This window comes from Balaenoptera physalus, assembly GCF_965194825.1.
Source record: "Balaenoptera physalus genome assembly, chromosome: 1".
Classification (NCBI taxonomy): domain Eukaryota; kingdom Metazoa; phylum Chordata; class Mammalia; order Artiodactyla; family Balaenopteridae; genus Balaenoptera; species Balaenoptera physalus.
In genome coordinates, this window is record NC_138882.1 from 164275467 (window position 1) to 164296070 (window position 20604).

Here is a 20604-nt window from a genome sequence, read left to right on the forward strand (position 1 = left end):
GAAAGCTAGAGGCCTTGTCCCCATGAAAGTCTTGCTTTGGGACATACATATAGACTGTGCTGTTCCAGCCTTGACAAGGGCTGGGACTTCCCTTTTGACACGGCTGAGTCCTTCCTCCTTATTCTCACCCACCTCTGCTAAGAGCTGGACTTGAAGGCCTGACATTCCCCAGTGACGGCTTTCATTGCCCTGGGGAGCTCCTAAGACGTAACTTCTTTTCTGTGGCCCGTGAGAGCCACGTCGTGTGTCCACGTAGTGAGTCCACGTTCTGCGTCCACGTAGTGCTGACCCAAGCATCAAAGAATTGGACGTGGCTCATGAGCAGTTGGCTGATAGCTTGAGTTTCTTAACATCTTGAGTTTCTTAACATCTGTTTGATTCTTTCCTTTCACTTTGGTCACATGATGACTGGTTGAAAAAGTTTTCTAGGAAGACTCTTGAAGAGAGGAAAGAGGAAGAAGGGTCAGAGCTTCCCAAAGTGGAAACCCAGGAGGTGAGATTGCAGGCTGCGCTTCCAGAGAGGCTGGCGCTCTGCACCCAGCACACTTCTGCTGTGGGTGGTGTTGGGGGAATTGAATGGAGAAACTGTGGGTGTCTTGTCCTTGTAGGGCACTGGGTGAGAAGTGCCTTACGTGTGCTTGGTGTCGATTTGTGACGGCTGTTCAACGAGGGGGTATCTCAGATGAGAAGGGACACCACCAGGACCCATCATCCACCGATCTTTCCCGCTCCGTCACTGAAGACTTTGGCTCCAGGCTCCCTGTCTTCCTGCTCCTACCCTGATTCCACAGAGGCCCCTTCCCCAGGTCCAGGGCTCCCCATGCCTGGGCGCTTTCTCCTGCTTCTTGACACACATCTTGACCCTTGCTCCTCAGAATAATTCAGGGGCTCCTTCTCCTCTGTCCACCCTTTGCACAGTGGTGTTTCTCTGAGTTCCTTCCGTAGCGCTCGCCTCCTTTCTCTACACTGTCCTTGTGCATTTCAGCCACTTTTGTCCCTTGTCTGAGATGATCACAGCCACTCAGGCAGGGTTCTGGTGATTTCTTTATCTCTAGTCCTAGCCCTGACCTCTCTCCTGTGTTTCACATATTTCTGCCTGAATGTCTCACAGTCACCATAAATAAACAAAGCATATCCCAAGTGGATTTTCTCTTGCCTTTCACTTGGGTCTCCCCGTGTGCCTGATTTTAGCTAATTTTGCTGCCTTCTGGTTACTCAAACCAGAAGCTGCAGTTTATTTTAATTCACACATGATGCGTTGCCATATTCTGCTTATTTTATCTTTTAAGTCTTCCTCTTTCCTCTCCTGTTTGTTCCTACTGCATTATCTTGGTTTAGCCTCCATCTTCTGTCCTGTGAATAATGATAGTAGCTTCCTAACTGGTCTCTCTGTCGCAGGCCTGCTTCCTCCTGATCTGAGTAACCAGGAGGAGCTTTCTGAAGGATGGATCTGAGGATAATTGCTCTCCACAAGCATTTTAAGGACCTCCCTCATGTATAGGATTGAGTCTGGGCTACATCAGAGGCACAGAAGGGCTCTCCATGTTCTGACCCTGCTCATCTCTTTATATTGTAGCCCCATTTTACATTCTAGGAAACAAGAGACTATAGTTACCTATAAATCTGTAGTTATCTACAAATTTTTAGTTACCTACAAATCTCATGTGTTGTTTTGTTCTATTAAATTTGGCCACGCTGCGTGGCTTGCAGGATCTTAGTTCCCAGACCAGGGATTGAACCTGCTCCCTCGACAGTGAAAGCGCGGAATCCTAACCACTGGACCGCCAGGGAGTTCCCAAATCTCTTGTGTTTTTGCATAAGCAGTTCCTTTGCCTAAAATGACCTTTCCAACTTAATCTGGCTAATTCCTACTCACCTTTCATCCCTCCCTTCTGGGCTTGCATGGCCTCTGGGCTTCCATGGGACCTGCTATCCTAGCATTTACTGCATTGTTTTGACATTACTTATTTAACGTATTTTAAATATTGCTTACTCTTTGCCGGGCACTAATGGCTTTACAAATATTTAATCCTATTGGCAGTCCTTTGAGGTAAGTACTATTATTATCCCCAAGTCTAGGTGACGAAACTAGGGCACAGTGAGGTCGAATAACTTGTGGACATTACATAGCTCAGAAGTGGTGGGGCTGAGGTTTGAACCACGGCTGTGGGGCTCTAGGATCTGTGTGCCTCTCACAGTTGTGGCCGCCCGTCCCTCACTGAGTAGCCAGTCCTTCAAGGGCAGAAGCCCGATCTTGTTTAATCACCTAGGGCTTGGCCTGAGAGCTCATACCTACATGTTGACCTAATCCACACTACAAAGAGGTCAGACAGAGACAGTAGAGTTATCTCTGTCAAACAGATGGGAAGGTTTCTATTGAATGTTTTATCGTCTAATCAGCCTTGTCCATTTGGAGCACTAAGCAAGGCCCAACTTCCTCCACTGTCTCCTTTCTGAGCACTTAGGCCCTCCTTGCTTCCACTGCAGCCAGCCTGTGGATACGCAGGGCCAAGCATAGAGGAAGGGGGTGGTGTTACAGAAGTGGGTCCGTTTAACTGACTAAGGTGGGTGGGCTTGAACTGGGGCTTGAAGTTGTTGAGAGTTGTGTGTTTTGGGCCAGAAAAGCGTTGTTCTGTGACTGCAGGGGAGGGTGAAGGCGAAGCGAGCTGACGTGTCTGAGGCAGTGAGATGAGATAAAATGCCTGAGGGTTGGGGCTCCGGGTAGAGGGTGCTGAGGTCTCCTGTCACTGGGTGTCCAGCTGGGGGCCGTGGCCGTGGCCTCCGCCTTCTGCAGCCCCATCAGGGCCCAAGGCCTTCCCTGTCAGTGCCTTGCTCAGCCCGCTCGCTGCAGTGGGTTCTGGGGTGTCTTCAGAAGAACACTCGCTCTCCTAGTCGGGGAGTCAGGCTGTTCTCTCTAACCTGGCCATTTCTCCTGCATCTAGGGAGAGCCCGCCATAAAAAAGGCCCAGTTAAACCCTCAGGTGTACATGGACATCAAGATTGGGAACAAGCCAGCAGGCCGCATCCAGATGCTGCTGCGTTCAGGCGTCGTTCGCATGACAGCAGGTGAGCAGGACTCCGGTCAGGATGGCCGGGAAGCTAGTGGCTGAGGAAGCTGCCTGGACTCCTGGGCCCTTGACTATTTCTACCTGAGTCTATCTGAGGCGTCTTAGATCCCAGCATCTAGTGACAAATGAGGCAGAACAGGCTTTTCTTTTTTTTGCCACGCCACATGGCTTGTGGGATCTTAGTTCCCCGACCAGGGATCGGACGCATGCCCCCTGCAGTGGAAGCATGGAGTCCTAACCACTGGACCGCCAGGGAAGTCCCAGAGCAGGCATTTTCGAAATTCCATAAAGGCTTAGGACTGTTAGAAAGAGTAAGCAGTTGAAAGTTTTGTGATTTGTTTTAATTACTTTCCCATTTGGTTTTATTGGGGTATTTTTTTTTAATAATTTTTTGATATATTTTCAAATTTACAGATAGAATGAATAAGAATTCTTTTTTTTTTTTTTTTTTTTATGTCTGAAACATTTATATTAACATATTTCCATACAAATAACCCAATGAAAGTTTAGTATTAGTTGTTTTGTTTGTTTTTTTATACTGCAGGTTCTTATTAGGCATCAATTTTATACACATCAGTGCATACATGTCAATCCCAATCGCCCAATTCAGCACACCACCATCCCCACCTCACCGCAGTTTTCCCCCCTTGGTGTCCATATGTCCATTCTCTACATCTGTGCCTCAACTTCTGTCCTGCAAACTGGCTCATCTGTACCATTTTTCTAGGTTCCACATACATGCATTAATATACGATATTTGTTTTTCTCTTTCTGACTTACTTCACTCTGTATGACAGTCTCTAGGTCCATCCATGTCTCAACAAATGACTCAATTTCGTTCCTTTTTATGGCTGAGTAATATTCCATTGTATATATGTACCACAACTTCTTTATCCATTCGTCTGTTGATGGGCATTTAGGTTGCTTCCATGACCTGGCTATTGTAAATAGTGCTGCAATGAACATTCAGGTGCATGTGTCTTTTTGAATTACGGTTTTCTCTGGGTATATGCCCAGTAGTGGGATTGCTGGGTCATATGGTAATTCTATTTTTAGTTTTTTAAGGAACCTCCATATTGTTCTCCATAGTGGCTGTATCAAGTTACATTCCCACCAACAGTGCAAGAGGGTTCCCTTTTCTCCACACCCTCTCCAGCATTTGTTGTTTGTAGATTTTCTGATGATGCCCATCCTAACAGGAGTGAGGTGATACCTCATTGTAGTTTTGATTTGCATTTCTCTAATAATTAGTGATGTTGAACAGCTTTTCATGTGCTTCGTGGCCGTCTGTATGTCTTCTTTGGAGAAATGTCTATTTAGGCCTTCTGCCCATTTTTGGATTGGGGTGTTTGTTTCTTTGATATTGAGCTGAATGAGCTGTTTATATATTTTGGAGATTAATCCTTTGTCCGTTGATTCATTTGCAAATATTTTCTCCCATTCTGAGTGTTGTCTTTTCGTCTTGTTTATGGTTTCCTTTGCTGTGCAAAAGCTTTGAAGTTTCATTAGGTCCCACTTGTTTATTTTTGTTTTTATTTCCATTACTCTAGGAGGTGGATCAAAAAAGATCTTGCTGTGATTTATGTCAAAGAGTGTTCTTCCTATGTTTTCCTCTAAGAGTTTTATAGTGTCCAGTCTTATATTTAGGTCTCTAATCCATTTTGAGTTTATTTTTGTGTATGGTGTTAGGGAGTGTTCTAATTTCATTCTTTTACATGTAGCTGTCCAGTTTTCCCAGCACCACTTATTGAAGAGACTGTCTTTTCTCCATTGTATATCTTTGCCTCCTTTGTCATAGATTAGTTGACCATAGGTGCATGGGTTCATCTCTGGGCTTTCTATCTTGTTCCATTGATCTATGTTTCTGTTTTTGTGCCAGTACCATATTGTCTTGATTACTGTAGCTTTGTAGTATAGTCTGAAGTCAGTGAGTCTGATTCCTCCAGCTCCATTTTTTTGCCTCAAGACTGCTTTGGCTATTCGGGGTCTTTTGTGTCTCCATACAAATTTTAAGATGATTTGTTCTAGCTCTGTAAAAAATGCCATTGGTAATTTGATAGGGATTGCATTGAATCTGTAGATTGCTTTGGGTAGTATACTCATTTTCACAATGTTGATTCTTCCAATCCAAGAACATGGTATATCTCTCCATCTGTTGGTATCATCTTTAATTTCTTTCATCAGTGTCTTATAGTTTTCTGCATACAGGTCTTTTGTCTCCCTAGGTAGGTTTATTCCTAGGTATTTTATTCTTTTTGTTGCAATGGTAAATGGGAGTGTTTCCATAATTTCTCTTTCAGATTTTTCATCATTAGTGTATAGGAATGCAAGAGATTTCTGTGCATTAATTTTGTATCCTGCAACTTTACCATATTCATTAATTAGCTCTAGCAGTTTTCTGGTGGCAGTTTTATGATTCTCTATGTATAGTATCATGTCATCCGCAAACAGTGACAGTTTTACTTCCTCTTTTCCAATTTGTATTCCTTTTATTTCTTTTTCTTCTCTGATTGCCGTGGCTAGGACTTCCAGAACTATGTTGAATAATAGTGGTGAGAGTGGACATCCTTGTCTTGTTACTGATCTTAGAGGAAATGCTTTCAGTTTTTCACCATTGAGAATGATGTTTGCTGTGGGTTTGTCATATATGGCCTTTATTATGTTGAGGTAGGTTCCCTCTATGCCCACTTTCTGGAGAGTTTTTTATCATAAATGGGTGTTGAATTTTGTCAAAAGCTTTTTCTGCATCTATTGAGATGATCATATGGTTTTTACTCTTCAATTTGTTAATATGGTGTATCACATTGATTGATTTGCGTATATTGAAGAATCCTTGCATCCGTGGGATAAATCCCACTTGATCGTGGTGTATGATCCTTTTAATGTGTTGTTGGATTCTGTTTGCTAGTATTTTGTTGAGGATTTTTGCATCTATATTCATCAGTGATATTGGTCTGTAATTTTCTTTTTTTGTAGTGTCTTTGTCTGGTTTTGGTATCAGGGTGATGGTGGCCTCATAGAATGAGTTTGGGAGTGTTCCTTCCTCTGCAATTTTTTGCAAGAGTTTGAGAAGGATGGGTGTTAGCTCTTCTCTAAATGTTTGATAGAATTCACATGTGAAGCCATCTGGTCCTGGACTTTTGTTTGTTGGAAGATTTTTAATCACAATTTCAATTTCATTACTTGTGATTGGTCTGTTCATATTTTCTGTTTCTTCCTGATTCAGTCTTGGAAGGTTATACCTTTCTAAGAATTTGTCCATTTCTTCCAGGTTGTCCATTTTATTGGCATAAAATTGCTTATAGTAGTCTCTTAGGATGTTTTGTATTTCTGCGGTGTCTGTTGTAACTTCTCCTTTTTCATTTCTGATTTTATTGATTTGAGTCCTCTCCCTCTTTTTCTTGATGAGTCTGGCTAATGGCTTATCAATTTTGTTTATCTTCTCAAAGAACCAACTTTTAGTTTTATTGATCTTTGCTATTGTTTTCTTTGTTTCTATCTCATTTATTTCTGCTCTGATCTTTATGATTTCTTTCCTTCTGCTAACTTTGGGTTTTGTTTGTTCTTCTTTCTCTAGTTTCTTTAGGTGTAAGGTTAGATTGTTTACTTGAGATTTTTCTTGTTTCTTTAGGTAGGCTTGTAGAGCTATAAACTTCCCTCTTAGAACCGCTTTTGCTGCATCCCATAGGTTTTGGGTCGTCGTGTTTTCATTGTCATTTGTCTCTAGGTATTTTTTTATTTCCTCTTTGATTTCTTCAGTAATCTCTTGGTTTTTTAGTAACGTATTGTTTAGCCTCCATGTGTTTGTCTTTTTAACGTTTTTTTCCCTGTAATTCATTTCTAATCTCATAGCGTTGTGGTCAGAAAAGATGCTTGGTATGATTTCAATTTTCTTAAATTTACTGAGGCTTGATTTGTGACCCAAGATGTGATCTATCCTGGAGAATGTTCCGTGCGCACTTGAGAAGAACGTGTAATCTGCTGTTTTTGGATGGAATGTCCTATATATATCAATTAAATCTATCTGGTCTATTGTGTCATTTAAAGCTTCTGTTTCCTTATTTATTTTCATTTTGGATGATCTGTCCATTGGTGTAAGTGAAGTGTTAAAGTCCCCCACTATTATTGTGTTACTGTCGATTTCCTCTTTTATAGCTGTTAGCAGTCGCCTTATGTATTGAGGTGCTCCTATGTTGGGTGCATATATATTTATAATTGTTATATCTTCTTCTTGGATTGATCCCTGGATCATTATGTAGTGTCCTTCCTTGTCTCTTGTAACATTCTTTATTTTAAAGTCTATTTTATCTGATATGAGTATAGCTACTCCAGCTTTCTTTTGATTTCCATTTGCATGGAATATCTTTTTCCATCCCCTCACTTTCAGTCTGTATGTGTCCCTAGGTCTAAAGTGGGTCTCTTGTAGACAGCATATATATGGGTCCTGTTTTTGTATCCATTCAGCCAGTCTATGTCTTTTGGTTGGGGCATTTAATCCATTCACGTTTAAGGTAATTATCGATATGTATGTTCCTATGACCATTTTCTTAATTGTTTTGGGTTTGTTTTTGTAGGTCCTTTTCTTCTCTTGTGTTTCCCACTTAGAGAAGTTCCTTTAGCATTTGTTGTAGAGCTGGTTTGGTGGTGCTGAATTCTCTTAGCTTTTGCTTGTCTGTAAAGCTGTTGATTTCTCCATCAAATCTAAATGAGATCCTTGCCGGGTAGAGTAATCTTGGTTGTAGGTTCTTCCCTTTCATCACTTTAAGTATATCATGCCACTCCCTTCTGGCTTGCAGAGTTTCTGCTGAGAAATCAGCTGTTAACCTTATGGGAGTTCCCTTGTATGTTATTTGTCGTTTTTCCCTTGCTGCTTTCAATAATTTTTCTTTGTCTTTAATTTTTGCCACTTTGATTACTATGTGTCTCGGCGTGTTTCTCCTTGGGTTTATTCTGTATGGGACTCTCTGCGCTTCCTGGACTTGGGTGGCTATTTCCTTTCCCATGTTAGGGAAGTTTTCGACTATAATCTCTTCAAATATTTTCTCTGGTCCTTTCTCTCTCTCTTCTCCTTCTGGGACCCCTATAATGCGAATGTTGTTGCGTTTAATGTTGTCCCAGAGGTCTCTTAGGCTGTCTTCATTTCTTTTCATTCTTTTTTCTTTAGTCTGTTCCGCAGCAGTGAATTCCACCATTCTGTCTTCCAGGTCACTTATCCGTTCTTCTGCCTCAGTTATTCTGCTATTGATTCCTTCTAGTGTAGTTTTCATTTCAGTTATTGTATTGGTCATCTCTGTTTGTTTGTTCTTTAATTCTTCTAGGTCTTTGTTAATCATTTCTTGCATCTTCTCAATCTTTGTCTCCATTCTTATTCCGAGGTCCTGGATCATCTTCACTATCATTATTCTGAATTCTTTCTCTGGAAGGTTGCCTATCTCCACTTCATTTAGTTGTTTTTCTGGGGTTTTTTCTTGTTCCTTCATCTGGTACATAGCCCTCTGCCTTTTCATCTTGTCTATCTTTCTGTAACTGTGGTTTTTGGTCCACAGGCTGCAGGATTGTAGTTTTTCTTGCTTCTGCTCTCTGCCCTCTGGTGGTTGAGGCTATCTAAGAGGCTTGATGGTAGGCTCTGGTGGTGGGTAGAGCTGACTGTTCTGAATAAGAATTCTATACGAATAGTACAAGGAACTCTCATATGTCCTTTAACTGTTGATTAATTTACTTTTTTGCCCTTATGCTTTATCATTTTGTTTATATACATACATACATACGTGTATTTTTTTACCCCCATACTAGTTGAGAGGAAGTTGAAGACATACATCATTCTTCAGTATGAATTTCCTAAGAACAAGAATATTCTCTTACATAATCATAGTACAGCTATCAAAATCAGGAAATTTAACATCAGTACAACACTATTAACTAATCTTCAGGTCATATTCAAATTTCATCACTTATCCCAATATTGTTCTTTATAGTAACGTTAACAATTTCTGTTCCTTGACAAGGAGTCACACATTGCATTTAGTGGGTGGGTCTCTTTAGTCTCCTTTTATTTGTTAATAGTTTCTCAGTTTTTTATTGTCTTTCTTGATCTTGACATCTTTGAAGAGACAGGCCAGTTGTTTCTAAGATTGTTTCTCGGTTTGTCTTTGCCGGGTACTTCCACGTGATTAGACTTAGATTATTTTTTTCGGCAGGAATACCACAGAAGAACGTTGTTTCCTTGTTAGTGCATCATATGAGGAAGTACTCGAGGTCAGTTCCAATGTTTGTGATGTTAACTTTGACCACTTGGTTAAGGAGATCTCTGCCAGGTTTCTCCCTTGGAAGGTTACAATTTTTAAGTTATAAATTAAAAGCTAAAATTTTTCTCCTCACTATCTCCAGCCCATCTCCCAGAGGTAACTACTATTGACAGTTGTTGTACGTTGCCTATTTCCTTAAATATTCATAATTACTCTTTTTACCTATGATCCTTTTTTTTGTTTGTTTCAATCTAGCTTTTTTTTTTTAATGCTTATCAAAGTCATAATTGCATACAGTTTAAAGAAAATTGTTCTTTGGAGTTTGTTACAAGACATGACATTCTTCTGCTCCCCCATCGTCATAATTTTTCTGCCCTGCCAGAGGCAACATTCTTTTCTTTTAGGTGATTATTTTGACTTTTATTGCTGTATCTCTGAAAAATATATTCATGTTACTGCTACTTGATTTTTCTCAGTTTTTGGCTGTTATAGGTCAGTTTTTCTGGGAAACAGACTCATGGAGAGGTGGATGCAGAAAGTTTATTGGGGAGTGATCTCAGGAACAACTTCTGTAAAAGAATGAGTGGAGTAGATGGGGCAAAAATAGAGTAATTGAACAGCCTTGCAGTCATACAGAGACCTCAGCTGATCCCATGGGGAGTTTGGGAGCTTAGATATCCCTCCAGAATGTCCAGCTCTGAATTTTAGGCCAGGGGGCCAGGCTTTTGTACCCTCACATGGACCAGTCATGAATTCTGGCTGATTCCCAGGAGTGGTGAGGCAGCTCTATTTGGCCAAAGGCATTTCCTGGATGGGACCCATCCTGGGGCTGGTAGCAGCCAACACTCCTGGGAGGTGCGGGGGTGAGGGAATGCGGGTCTTGGTCTTAGAGAGGATCTGTGGGCTTAACCGCAGCATCCACTGCAGTCCACCCATCTCGCAACTTGGGTCCGCTTACTTCACCTGGGAACGGCTCCTCCAGGACTCTGGTTGGTCTCTTTTTCTGGGGAAATTTCTAGAGGAATGTTAATGGAACTATAATCCCATTGCTGCTCTTGGTCTCAGAACCACAAACGATACTTGTCATCTCCCTCCTCTACTTTATTCCAGATTCCTCTCACCCTCACCTCAGCTGGTTTCTCTGCTTGTCTACATGGCTTACCTGATGAGGTGACCTAGACATTTATCCAAGGGGATTTGAGCTCCTGGTCATTGTGCCCTTCCCAGGCCATGGCTGCCCATCAAGATTGGGCAGGAGAGTACAAGAGAGGTCCCATGGGTGCCCCAAACATATTCTGACCAGCCCTGTTGTGTAACAGCAGACCTACCTCCTAAAGACCAAGGTCAAGAATCCTGCCAGGATGATGACTCCTTTTCTTACCTGCTTATCTCCTGGCACAAGGAGCCTGAAGTGATCACCCAGTGGCATAGCTTAAAGTGTAATGGAGTCTGGTTGTCTCCACTGGTGAAGGTGTGCCCTCTAGGAGCCAGGACCTCTAGACCCACAGAGGCTTGAGTTGCAGGGATAGAAAGTAACAGGAGTGATGGTAACCAGGACCACTCCAGCTTCTACTTCTTGGTTCCTGGACCCCCAGGGACATAGCACTTGCTAATGAGCACTGATTTAGGGCTGTCCTTACAGGAAATCTTTTTTTTTTTTTTTTTTGGCCGAGCCATTCAGCATGCAGGATCTTAGTTCCCCGACCAAGGATCTATCCTGTGCCCCCTGCATTGGGAGCACGGAGTCTTAACCACTGGACCGCCAGGGAAGTCCCCAGGATATCATTTCTGATATCCTAATACTGTCCTTCATAGAAACTTTTCTCCCCCTAATCTAGAATCATGCACTGTGTTTGTTATGTCAGTTTAATCTCCTTTAATCTGGAACTGTTCCTCAGCCTTTGTCTTTTATGACATTGTCATTTTTGAAGACTCCAGGCCAGTTGTTTTATAGAATGTTCCTCATTTGAGTTTGTTTCCTCATGATTAGATTCAGGTTATTTTTGGTATTCTTTGCAGTACTCCAGAAGTGACATGTCTTTCTCCCTGTCTCTAATGTTGATTTTTCCATTACTGGTGAGGGTTACTTGGTTAAGGTTGTGTCTGCCAGTTTTTCCCACTCACAAGGTACTTTTATTCCCCTTTGTAATTGATAAGTGACTTTTAAGGAGACACTTTAAGACTTTTCACCTGGTGATTTTTGGTATTCTGTTTTTGATTCTAGACTAAGTCAATTATTACCGTGATGGTAATTTTCTAATTATTGCTCCCTCTGTGTTAAAAACATTAGCATTTCTACATTTATTCTAATTAGCCTTCTGCTATGAATAAGAGCTTTCTCTTCTTCCTTCCCCCTTTATTTGTTTTGCGTTAGTAGTCCGTGTGTTAGTGTGCACTCATGAGTCTTTTTATTCATGTTCTACTCCGTTACACTCACTCACTCACTTGTCATTTCCTCAGACTGTCCTAAGTTTGGCCATCAGGAGCCCCCTCGAGTCTGTTCCTGTATCATATCCATTTGATACTCATTTTTTGAGCATTTCCTTACTTTCTGGTACAATAAAAAGATCTGGGCTTATCTGGTACTCTCTCTGCTCTGACCCTGGAATCAGCCATTTCTCCAAGAAGCTCCTGTTCCTTTTAGTAGGAAATAATAATTAGAAATCAAGATCTGGATCCTGGGTGGGTACACTGCTTCTGGGGTGTCATTGATCCTAGGCCCTTTCAGCCTTTCAGTAGGAAGTGTGTGTGTGTGTGTGTATCTTTAAGTCATGAATTCATACTGATACTCTAATTTCTGTCTAATACTACATATTTATATCTCTTTTCTCCCACAGCGAGAGCCTTGGCTCCCAATAACATCAGTATTTTCACATACTGTTCAATCCTACAGTACAAAATAGTTTCAGAATTGCTACAATTGTACCACTACCAACAAACAATTTTTTTTGCATTTCTTTTTCTTCAGTCTGTAAAGAGTCCAAATACTGTGTTCAAAGAGTTCTTATATTCCTTTCTTTCCTTCTGTATGGCTAAATTATCCATTTAACTTCAGTTCTCACTTGTTTCTCTTTGTGTTCCGTTTTAGGGGTTCCACCCCCACCCCCAGCCTTATTGATTTAGTTTTATTTTTTGAATAAACACTGACAGTCTTCAGAAATCAAAACTATACCAAGAGGCACACATGGAGTTGTGTCACTCCCTCCCACTCCCTCTGCCCCTATTCCCACCCACCTTCTATGAGTAACCAATTTCATTAGTTCCTGGTTAATCCTCCTTTTGTTTCCTTTTGCAAAAATGAACAGATATAGGAATATTTCCTTATTTCCTTCCTTCTTTCACAACATGTAGCATATTGTGTATTCTCTTTTGCACTTTGCTTTTTTCACTAAACAACATATCCTGGAAATCACTCCATATCAGTTCACAGAGATCTCCTATTCTTGTTCATAGTACTTCACAAGGTGGACATACCATAGTTTATTCAACAAGATTCTGGTGCATGGGCATTTAGGTTGTTTCCATTATACTGCGGTTACAAATAATGTGTATGTGGATTTCATATCGTTGGAGGTATATCTTCAGGGTCATTCCTAAAAGTAGGGTTACTGGGTCAAAGGGTAAATGCACAGGTAATTTTGTTAGATATTGCCAAATTCTCCTACAAAGAGGTATCATTTTGCATTCCCTCTAGTGATGTGTGGGAATACCTGTTTCCCTGGCTTCACTCACAGATTGTGTTTTTAAGTTTTTGAATTTTGACCAGTCTGATAGGCAAGAAATGGATTCTCAAAGTATTGGTAGTTTTAATTTACGTTTTTCTTATTATGATTGTCAAAGAATATCTTTTCATATATTTAATGACTTATAACAAAAACTGTCCCCCAAAAATGATTTTTTTATGTCTTCTGTCGCTTTTTCTGTTAAGTTTGATCTTTTTTTTCCTTCCAGTTTTTAAGAGTTCTTCATATATGGGGATATTAGATTTTCTGTGATATATGTTGCCAATGAATATTTCTCCCAGTTTGTCATTTTTTGTTGTTGTCTTTACTTTGTTTATGGTTTTTTTGCCATGCAAAAGTTGTTGAATTTTTTTTTTTAATTGCCCCTGGATTTTGAGTGATAGTTGGAAAGTCCTTCCTTACACCCAGGTTATAGAAGAATCCAACCCATGTTGTCCTCTAGTACTGATAATTAATTTTTTTCTTTACATTTAGATATCTGATCCATTTGGAGTTTATTCTTGCAGTGAGGTAAGTTGTAAATCCAACTTCACCTTTTTTCAAATGTTTGTTCATATGTCCCAGCACCATTTTAGAAAATGTCCATTTTTGCCCAAACGATTTTAAGATGACAACTTTTATGAAATACTGAATTATATGTACCTTGGTCTGTTTCTGGACTGTCTGTTCTATTCCCCTGGTCTGTTCAGTCTCTTTGTGTGCCATACCACTAGTAAACGTTTACTTCAAGTGAAGGTAATATATACTTTCTTAGATTCTGAGAGCTGGAGGTTTAACTATCCAGTTAGATATTTTTAACCCCGTCACCTTTTCCTTTCTCGGCGCCAGAGAATTTCCGCTGCCTGTGCACCCACAAGAAGGGCTTTGGCTTCAAGGGCAGCAGCTTCCACCGCATCATCCCCCAGTTCATGTGCCAGGATGGCGATTTCACCAACCACAATGGCACTGGGGGCAAGTCTATCTATGGGAAAGTTTGACGATAAAAACTTCATCCTCAAACACACGGGACCAGGTGGGACCCGATCGGTGGGTGGTGATCGGTGGGCCGGGCTGGGGCCGGATGGCGGAGCAGGGGGAGCAATGGGCTGTGGTTCCGGTCTCCTCCAGACCGCCACCCAGTGAACAGAGGAGAGGTGTTCAGCCTGGCTAGAGCTTTAGGCTTCTAAGGGTTGTTTTGTTTTTTATTTTGACTTACTCAAGTTCACGCTTGCCTCCTTTTAAGTGGAAGAGGCATATAGCCTGGTCCTGCTGCTACAGTGATGTGTTGTTACTGTTTCTGTAACTTTTTATTTTATATAATTTCAAGTTTACCAAAAACTTACCGGAACAGAACAAGGAGCCCCTGCCTGTAAACCTTTATATGCCGTTCACCCACATCACCAGCTGTTTACTGGTGACCATTGTTCCCCACTTATTCTAGTCTCTTTCTGTGTATATTTATAGACAGTGTCTATTTGGGGGCAGCCGTTTGAGAGTAAGTCAGAGACCTCACGCACTTTCACCACTAAATACCTCATTGTGTTATTTCCTAAGAACCAGGGCATTTTTAGTATTACCACAATATATAGTTATCAAAAGCAGAAAATTAACACTGGTACAGTACTGTCACCTACAGTGCGTATTCAGGTTTCATCGTGGTCACGGTAATGTCCTTTCCGAGGTATTTATAGTTGAAATGTATCATCCGCTCGCCCAGCCATGGTCCAACCCCTCCCCTCCCCCACCCCCAAAACACTGCCGTTTGTTTGCGTCTGCCTCCTCATATCCCAGGCTCCATCACCAGCTGTGCTTCCCTCACTCTTGCCTTCCAGCCGCACTGCCTTTTTCTTGCTCTCTCCTGCTCACCTGGTACAAAACTCGCATGTACTGGAGAAAAGCACATGCCCACGCACCTGATGCCCTTCAGGGTGAGGAGCACAGCCCAGCAGTCCTCGCAGATCGCTGCTTGATCCTCATCGCAGTCTGAGAAGAAAACACTCCTTTTCCTCGAGCCTCAGACCTCCCGCGTTGCCCCCGCCACTCTCCCTCCCAGCTAATGATCTTGCTTCTTATCTCACTGAGCAATAGGAACAATGAGAAAGCTCTGCTGTGCTCTTCTTCCCAGTTCCCATCAGACCCTGGGTCCTCCCCTCCCTTTACTGCATCCTCCAGTCTCCCTCATGCTGCAGTGCTGCCAGCCTTCAAAGAAATAAAATAACTCTCCCTCGACCCTGTGTTCCCCCTCCAGCTGCCACGTTAATTCGCTGGTCCCTTTTTAGCAAAACTTCTTCAGAGTTGTGTAGGCTCATGGCCTCTGTTTCTTTCCTCCGCCCCCTCCAGTGAGACTTTCTTCCCCACCACACCTTGCTCTCATTGAAGATGCCAGCAGCCTCCACCTTGCCAGCAGCCAAGCCTCCGCCCTCTTTTTCCACCTCTCAGTAGCACTTGATACCATGAATCACGCCCTTCCTGAGCCCCTTTCTTCACTTGCTGGCAGAGCACCTCATCTTCCGTTCTCGTTGTGCCTCGTAGGCTGCTCCTCTTCAGTCTCCTTTCCTCTCTCCCCCTCCCACCTCCAAGTCGTTAGAGGGACTCAAAGCTCAGCCCTGGTTTTTCTTCTCTGTCTACACTTACTCTTTACTTAACGGTTCTTAACGCATTAGCCTCGTGCCCACCTCTTAGAACTGATACTTTACTATATGCTGAAATGAAAGTCACAGCTAATATATCCTGCCAATACCTAATTTTTAAAAAGTAGTATTATAACATAAAGGAAAGTAATTTAGAATAAAATAATATGCATTTCGATATTTAGATGCTTGGACACAACTGCATGTATGGAATATTTGAACACATGCACTTCTGCCTGGAGCAGGTTAGCAACGTGGACTGACTGACACTGGCGTATCATGTCACCAGAGTCACGGCAGCATGATTTTCTGAAACAGTGAAAATCTCTTGGTAATATTCTGAACAAAAAGAAAGTGACTCTTCCCTCAGTTTATGTGATAGGTCCATTTCTGAAAAAATTCGACATAATAAATCTTTGGATTTACATGTAAAATGGAGTTAGGTTCTAGGCTTAGATCATTATAAACAGATATTTGTCATCTGCATGAATGTTTGTCTGGGCATTGAAAGTCTAAGGATTTAGAATAATTCTTCATTAGGTGGGACATTGCAGGACATGCCTGCTTCCTCCCCAGTATTACTGACAACCAAAACCATGCCTTGAACTTTCCAAGTAGCCTCGAGGGGGCAGCATTACCCTATTTAGAGTCACTGCCCTAGACAATCCTGTCCGTCCCGGGGCTTTCCCTCCTGTCTGCTGAATTTCTCCCGCCCCCACGTACGTGTTGCTGCTGCCCTCCCGCTGTCTTCCCTGGACATCCCAGCGGGGTCGCAGACCTCACGTGCCCAAGCAGCTCTTGCCGTTCACCCCCGAGCGCTTCCTCCCCATCTCCCCTGTTTCAGCCGCCATCTACCCGGCTGCTTGGTCAGAAGCTTAGGACTCATCCTTGCCCCCCTCCTCTGTCGCCTGGATGGCAGGTCCATCTGTCTTCAGTTCACCTCCCGGTGCAGCTGCTCTTCACCTTCCTCCAGCACCACCAGCGTCCCCGAGCTCGTCTCCCTCCTTCCACTCTTGCCTCTTCCCCCGCAGAGTCTAATCTCTGCGAGATGGTCAGAGCAGTCCTTTTTAAGGGTAACTCTCATCACGTTGCTCTCCTGCTGACAACGCCCCCGTGGCGCATCTCGTGTAGCATCTGGTCCTACAGGCCGCTGACCTGGGTCCTGGCCCCTCTCCAAGCTCATGGACTGTGCTGCCCACCCTCTGTGCCCCCACTGCAGTCTGGCTGTTCCTCAGACACCCAGAGCTCACTGCCCGCAGGGCTGTGGCAGGTGCCGGCTCCTCTCCTGGAGGCTTCCTCCTCCAGCACCCACAGGCTTCACCCCTCATCTCCTCTGGGCATCGCCCACAGGTCGTCTAGCCCAAGAAGCCTGCCCTTGCCTCTCTGTCTAAAATGGGCTTTCCTACCATCTCGCTCTTCTTTTTAATCAGCTTCATTTTTCTTCAAGCACTGGTTACCTGAAATCATATTATAGATTTTCTCTTTTACTTATTTATTGTCTTATTTCTCCTGAGAATGTCAGCCTCATGAGGGCAGGACTTAGTCTTTCTTGTTCACCATTGTATTCTGGAACAGTGTCTGACACATAGTAAACCTGCAGTAAATATTTAAATATTTAAAACAGATATTCACAGGGCCAGTCCATTATGTGTCAGGCAACCTGATCAACTCCGGCCTGAAAGTAGAGTGGGACTCAGTCCCCATTTGAAGGGAGCACACGTTCTAGAGGCCCAGCCATGAGGGGTGGGGTTTCTTGTTGCCACAGATGAACTGCAGCTCCTCATGCTACACTCCTTCAGCCCCTGCCAAACCTGGGCCTTTTAGACTGAACTCGGATGTCACTTCCTCCAGAAAGCCTTCTGTGATACTGTCACCAGTGTGTGTGTGTGTCTGTCTGAGGTGACTGTGTTTTGTGCTCTCATTCACTGAGCAAACATCTCTGCCACTAGGCTTCACTATTTCAGAGCATAGTTATCTTTTTTTTTAACAGTTTCATTGAGATAGAATTCACATACCATTCAGTTCACCCATTTAAAGTATACATTTCGGGACTTCCCTGGCGGTCCTGTGGTTAAGACTCCACGCTCCCAATGCAGGGTGTGTGAGTTTGATCCCTGGTTGGGGAACTAAGATCCCGCGTGCTGCATGGTGTGGCCAAAAAATAAAAATAAAGTATACATTTCAGTGGTTTCTAATGAATTCACATAGTCATGTAGCCATCCCCACATATAATTTTAGAATGTTTTCATCACTCCCAAAAAGAAACCCCACACTCTTTAGCAGTCATTCCCTAATCCCCTTGTCCCCCAGCCCTAGGCAAACACTAATCTACTTTCTGTCTTTGTGGATTTGCCTATTATGGGCATTTAATGTAAACAGAATCATACAATTGTAGGCTTTTGTGACTGGCTTCTTTCACTTAGCATAATGTTTTTAAAAATGTTCATCTACAATATAGCGTGTATCAGTATTTCATTCTTTTTTATTGCCGATTAATATTCCACTTATGGATATACCACAGTTTATTTATTCATAAGTTGATGAACATTTGGGTTGTTTCTATTTTTTGGCTATTATGATGCTGCTATGAACATTCATATATAGGCTTTTGTGTGGACGTATGTATTTATTTCTCTTAAGTATATACCTAGAATTGGAAAACTGTGTTTTTTTGTAGATATCCTTTATCAGATTAAGGAAGTTCCCTTTTATTCCTAGTTTGTTGGGTGTTTTTATCATGAAAAGGTGTTGGATTTTTTTCCTGCATCTATTGAGATTATTATGTGGTTTTTGTCCTTTATTCTATTGATACGGTTTATTACATTGGTTTCTGGATATTAAACCAAACTTACATTCCTGAGATGAATCAATATTTAACTTGTGAGTGACTCTTTTCTGCTAGACTGTGGGCTCCACCAGGGCTGGGACCAGTGTCCCCAGGGTTCAACAACAGGTGCCTGGTTATGAAGTAATTAAGTATTTGTTGAATGAATTAATGAAAGGACAAACCAGTATAAAATGATTGGAACAACCATGCTTAGCGTTTCATTGACTATCAGTTGAGTGGAAGACAAGGCATCCAAGACTCTGTACGTCCCAGAGTCCGAGCCTGCCTGACTGAAAGGCTGACAGCAGTGTGCGCAGGCATCCTCTGAGGGCCAGACATCCCAGCAGCATTTACGCTCCTCCCTCTACTACCAGACGTCCTGAGGGCCGGGAGAAGGGTGGAGGGGGCCGACGTGGTCGTTCTCTCCCCCAGGCCTGCTCTCCATGGCCAACTCTGGCCCAAACACCAACGGCTCCCAGTTCTTCCTGACATGTGACAAGACGGATTGGCTGGACGGCAAGCACGTGGTATTTGGGGAGATCACGAAAGGCCTGGATGTCTTGCGGCAGATTGAGGTGGGCGGCCGCCCAGGCCCCCGGGACACAGCCGTGTGGGAGGGCAGGAGCGGGGGCTCTGGGGCCTGGAGAGAGAGGCCACGGCTGCTGCTGGGGGGTGGGTATCCTGAGCTGCCCTTCCCTCTCCACCCTCCCTCCCTCCCCTGATTCCTCCTCTTCTGTTTTGCCTGCAAAGGCCCAGGGCAGCAAGGACGGGAAACCCAAGCAGAAGGTCATCATCTCCGACTGTGGGGAGTACGTGTGAGAGGGGAGCTGTCAGCCCGGGGAACCGGCAGCCAAGGTGTCCCGTTTGCAGCAAGCAGGGCTTTGTGTCCTGACCCTTCCTTGGGGTCAGCGTGGGGCAGCTCCTCTGCAGGCACGGCCTGGGCTGCCTCTGGCTCTTCCCCAAGTGGGGCCGTGGGCCAGGGTGCTGCCCTCCCTACCGTGGACGGCTGTGCGTGCCCTTTCCAGGCCAGGGCCTCTCCTGGGCCCACCTGTGTGGATCTTGGCTGTATCTTCCGGTAAAATCCATCCTAGTTCTTGTACTGCTGCCACGCAGCCAGGTCCCAGGTGTTTTCAGAGGTTGCACCTGTGACTGACGTGTCCTGCTGCACGTAGCACCTCCCTTGCTGCTTCCCTCCCCTCCAGGCTGGCCCAGAAGGCACACCCTTGTCAGACCACTGCAGGGCAGCAGAGGTCAGAGCTGCTGCCGAAGTGCCTCTGTCTCCTCTGTCTCTCACCTGCTGCCAGGCAGGCGAGGTGGGTGAGCCACGCTCCGTTCCTGCCCTCACACCTGCTGGTCTTGAGTCTAATGGGCATAGTGGTCAGTCTCAGTGGCCTGTTCACTTATTGTTCATTCGTTGAAGCAATAGTCAGAATTGTATTACAGCAGAGTCCAGGGCCCTTCTTTTGCCAGGCCGTGAGCTTGGTACTGGCGAGGTACAAGAAGCCAGAGGCGGTTCCTGCCCCGCCCCCAGTCGTACCTGGAAGTTGAGCTCTGAGGCTGCGGTTTGTCACCTGCTCTAGGCTCACCTCTCGCCTACACCAGTGTTTGGCCGGCCAGGCCACCTCACAGCAACCCGCTGTGCCGAGGCTGAGCCCCGTCAGGTGCTCAGTCACCAGAAACCTCCTCCAGGGCTGCCACCTGCTCCCCTGCCGCCTGCGAGTGGCTGTCCGGATCGAGTCTCAACATTCAGAAACTGCTGGGCTGGGCTGGTTCCCTCAGCCTGTGTTCTCATTTTGGGCTGAGATCAGGTTGAGTCGGGGGGGTGGGGCAGCCTGCTGGCCCCAGTGCCCCCAGGTCAGTTCCTGCGGAGGGATGGATGCTAGGCCTCCCTCTGCCGCCCTGTGCCAGCCTGGCTCTCTGCCTTCAGGTGGGGCTTCGTCCCATCTGGCTGGCTGGGGTCCACTCCCGTGGCTGGGGTCCACTGCTGCAGTATTCCTGGCTGGGGCCCTCACTACTTAACAGAGGTGTTCCTCTCACTGGTGGTCAGCTGTGGCTGTCAGAACACGCAGCAGTGAGGCCAGGAGAATGCCAGCCTCTCGGGGCTGGTGTGAT

General features: G+C 44.1%; 1 pseudogene across 1 annotated transcript; it reads left to right on the plus strand.

Annotated features, from left to right (window-relative positions):
- Positions 1–373: 373 nt before the first annotated feature.
- On the plus strand, positions 374–19629 carry LOC309653731 (peptidyl-prolyl cis-trans isomerase E-like; annotated as a pseudogene). The gene is made up of 5 exons (XR_014268812.1): positions 374–493; positions 2943–3066; positions 13885–14068; positions 18925–19067; positions 19243–19629. The product of XR_014268812.1 is annotated as a peptidyl-prolyl cis-trans isomerase E-like (transcript).
- Positions 19630–20604: the final 975 nt, after the last annotated feature.